At 39.1% G+C, this 4,475-nt stretch overlaps 1 long non-coding RNA gene across 1 annotated transcript; it reads right to left on the bottom strand.

The window, feature by feature from the left end:
• Nucleotides 1-2,892: 2,892 nt before the first annotated feature.
• On the bottom strand, nt 2,893-3,872 carry LOC311085531. Its single transcript, XR_014606862.1, has 3 exons — nt 3,264-3,872; nt 3,086-3,159; nt 2,893-3,003 (listed from the first exon to the last, which is right to left on the bottom strand). It is a non-coding gene; the product is annotated as an uncharacterized lncRNA (long non-coding RNA).
• Between the last annotated feature and the right edge of the window lie 603 nt (nt 3,873-4,475).

Genomic DNA, 4,475 nt, shown 5'->3' with positions numbered 1-4,475 from the left:
GTAAACATGGTCCATACGCAGCATGGCTATAATACTAGGGCCAGCATCTGCTCTTGCATAGTTCCTAGAGCTACAAATGCAATTAAAAATTATTTCTTTTATAACTGGTATCATGGCATGGAATAGTTTGCCTACTGCTACAAAACTCCTATCATCAAGAGGGATTTTTAAAACACAGGTCAAAAAACATTTATGGGACAAGGTGAATTAGTTATTGATAATTTGGAGAGTCTTTATAGTGTTTTTATTTTGTTTTAGTTTGTTTTTACGTGATGTTTTTTACCCTCCTTTTCATATTGTATGGGTTTGTTTTTGTTTCTTTATTCTTGTCCGTTGTGTTTTCTGTTTATTGTTTTACTGTGTGTAACACCAAGGACCGTGCTGGAAATAAGTATTTTTACTTTAGCATGTTATCCTTTTGGATTACTGTCTTTTTCTTTTTGTACCGGTTTGATCCAGAAATAAAATCAATCAATCAATCAATCATAAATCCTTAAAGCCCTCACTGGGCAAAGGAGGTTAACCCCAGTCTCACTGTCGGATGCAGGGAGTGCCGAAAGGGAAATAACTTGTGCTCTGAATGGAGTCGCAAGCACCTTCGGGACGTAACCATGCCTTGATTTGAGGATAACTTTAGAGTCGTTAGGCCCAAATTCCAGGCACGTAGCGCTCACTGAGAGCGCGTGCAGGTCGCCCACTCGCTTTACTGAGGCTAGCGCCAGCAGAAAAGCCGTTTTGAAGGAAAGGTACTTTAGTTCCACCGCATATTTTTCCTACTATGGAAGTCAATGGGACCCAGATACTGGGTATAATATATATTTTCTTAAAGGAGAACTCCGGTCAATTTTAACATTGAGCTCATTTTTTTGTACATTTGGAGTGCTGTCAGTACAGAGAACAACGACAAAAATCGGTGTTGCCGATTTAGTAGATGTGAAAGATATGAATAAAAATGATGTTATTTCAGCCAGCGCACATACCGGTATTTACATCCTGTTTTCGGTCGAAGTCCATAGTAATCGATTGTCGAGTTCACGCGCGTGATCATAGGTACTAAACCTATGCGCGTGAACTCGACAATCGATTACTATGGACTTCGACCGAAAACAGGATGTAAATACCGGTATGTGCGCTGGCTGAATAAACATCATTTTTATTCATATCTTTCATATCTACTGCAGTCAGATTCACCCGCGTTCACTCCGAAGGAATCACTCACATTGGCTGGGCACTTGTAATGACACATCAAGGATGTTAAGAGGCTAAAAGCAGGTTTAAAACTTGCCCCATTGAAGTCAACAGGGTGCAAATTTTAAAAAGAGGATAACACGGTGTAGGCAACACCGATTTTTGTCGTTGTTCTCTTTACTGACAGCACTCCAAATGTACAAAAAAATTTGCTCAATGTTAAAATTGTCCGGAGTTCTCCTTTAAATAATTAATTATAATACATTTAAAAAATGCATTTTTTGTAATTTATAGGCCTAGGGATGAAACGAGAGTTAAATTCAACAAGAAAAAGAGGAAAACATAAAGCAGTTAGCCACTTTTGATGGTGGATAAAAATGTTTGGATATAAAATAAAGAAATTAACAACATATTCAAGAGATGACAATTTTGGGATTTTGTAATAAAAATAAATAATATCGTTAAGGATAAAACGGTGGGTCACATTAGTAGGGTTAAATATAAGAACTTAAATCAACCCTAAATGTATTCACAAACTAAATGGGCAGCAGTTTCTTCAAAAAGACCACAAAATGAGCAAGTTTAATCAATATCAAGATATTTACAGATAGATTAATTAAACGTGTCGTTCAAATCTTTTAAGTTGTTGCGCGTGTGATAACGCGTCGTAGGTCACATGATAACGTCAACATGGCAGATGTCCGGTTCGCATTCATACTCAACGAGATCTGGCTATAAAGTACCTACTCTTTTAGCGCTCGTTAAGTAAGTACTTATTGAAATTAAGTACCTACTCATTGAGTATGCGGTTTCGAACGCAGCCATAGTCTAAAACAGAACTACTATACTTCCATAAAAAAAACACTGGGTTGGTTAAGGACCCAACCATAAAGCACTTTACAGCGGATGTTTCTCACTCAGCCATTATCTACCTCCTGAGCTTATCACCCCCTTTATAATAGATGTTTTATTTGTCTAGTAGACTGAGCTCTTGACTTACCCTAGGCAAGGCAACTGATGAAAGAAATATGCTTTAAAATATATTATATTAGCATTTTCTGTATTTTTTGGTAATTCCCAGCCCCAGTGCCGATGACAATGTTGCGATGTACTACATCATATACAAAGTAAGGATGATGGTTGTATAAAAATAGTATAGTATTTCAAAGAACAATATGCCAAGGTGAGATTACTCACACACAAAGTCCAGTGTCCTGGCTGCCAGGCCGGGAGAAGCACAATATCCTTGAAAAACAAAAACTTTTCAAAGAGGAACTTGAAGTATATGAGGTAAATACAAATAGGTAGATAGACAAGGTAGATACAAATTATTTTACATCACTACTCACAATCATGGAATCAGCAGGGCAAGCTGATAATGGAGGAAGCCACGTCACTACCACATAGGCATCCACAGCAATGGTTGCTATGCCCTTTAATAAAAAAAATTTAAAAAAAAATCATAGAAACAGACTTTGCCTACACTACATCAAATTCAACTGTTAAAAACACAAAATCAGAGGGCAAGGTCGTTTCGTAAAATGAATAAACCACTGACTTACATGTGCATTTGCAGTGTTTGCGATAATGTTGAAACAATAATTTGCAATCTAAAAGGAAACAATAAGATTATTCATACTGTAAGTCCACAGTAAATACAGATCAAAGAAAAGACACTAAGTTTATACTTAATTTCTTCTACAGTACATCTCTTTCTAGGCCAAGTGCCCAAAAGTCTGACCTTCTGAGGATCGGGGAGTTGGCTAGGACAATTGGCTCATGTGGTTTGCCATTAATGTCCAACACATAGTCTAGCTATGGGGAAATATGCATAAAATGATATACATGCATGCATGATTGAAGACGCTGATTGAGAAATACTACTATTACACCTTACTGCTTGAGAGAGTCTTGCATGTGGTGTTTGTTTCCAATTTGCAACTGTGGAGTCAAGAATAGTGGGGTGAACAGCTGAAGAGAGACACAAAAAAAAAATAGAATGTATTATTGGAAACATATATACTGTATGTACTGTATACAATCACTAGTGAAAACAGCTTGAAAATGTCTCTTACGCTGACATTGTGGTGGGAAATGTGGGTCTAATTCTGTTGTCTGTGAAGTGTCCATGACAACATGTGTGTCTGGGAGAAGATCACATTCTCTTGTCTGAGAAGAGGGCAAGAGACATAATTCTACCTGTCCATACTCATTGAGAGTCAGTGGAATGTCAGGGCTCACAAGCTTCCTTAACTCCTCCATGACTGTCTTGTTTTTTCTGTTGATTGTAGTGATGAATGATATTTCGCATCGTGAAGACATGTGCAGAAGGAGAGAGCATATTCATGAAGTAATTGTTTTTCTTCATGATGGAGAAGAGCTGTTCAACTACTTGGCTGTTTATTCTTCCGGCAAGCTCTGGTACCAGTCCTAACCTCTGGAGGATATCTCTTGGGTCTTTCGTGTTTCTGTCGTGGAAGGTGTCATAGAGACAATAGTGTTCTTCCGACCCAGTCAAAGGATGTCCATTCGGGTCCGGGAAAGTTTTCTTGGTTTTAAGCCAGGGTAAACTGACTGTGCCACCTTTGGATGCCCACTGCAGGTTTTCAGGGCTGGGGTCCAGCAGTCGACCCTCATGAGGGCTGAAAGGGACCACCTCAGGTTCTCTCAGGTTAGCATGTACTGCAAGCGTAGATGCTTATATTTGGCATATGTTTCCACGAGAGCAACAAGTCTGTGAAGTCTCACGGACTTTCTGCCCTAATGTTGCATTTTAAAGAAACAACTTGTCCGCAGGGGCACATAACAACAGCCCAACCACCTGTGGTAGAAAGAAAGTACTCAATGGTGTCCAACTACATTACCAGTAGACAGTCCAAAAGATTAACACTGTTGTGATAAACACTTGTGTTGAGCCAGTTATTTTAACTTACCAGATGCACCCCAAACCTTCTGAAAGACTTTATCGTATTTGCTTCTAGTGGCCATCTCTTCTCTTAGACGCAAGATTAATGTGTGTATTACGGTGTGTATGTAGGAGGGGGTTGAGGTTACTGGTGATTGGTGACTGGGGAGGTGAAGCAGTGTGTGTGCAGTGTGAAGCAGTGTGGTGTGTATGAGGGGGGAGGGTGTGAGAGGTCTTACTTATAATGGCAGGGGATATAGGGTAGTGAAGGTAGAGAGGAATATTATGCGTGGAGAGATGTAAGACAGGTCCATGAAATAGAGGAAGATGTATAAAAAAGAAAAAGTGCTGAAAGTCAGGTGTGTGTGTGCATGTGTATGTG

Source organism: Abramis brama (assembly GCF_963993115.1).
Source record: "Abramis brama genome assembly, chromosome: 6".
Taxonomy (NCBI): Eukaryota; Metazoa; Chordata; class Actinopteri; order Cypriniformes; family Leuciscidae; genus Abramis; species Abramis brama.
The sequence above is the reverse complement of the archived record's forward strand: the minus strand, read 5'-3'. Positions and strand labels throughout refer to the sequence as shown.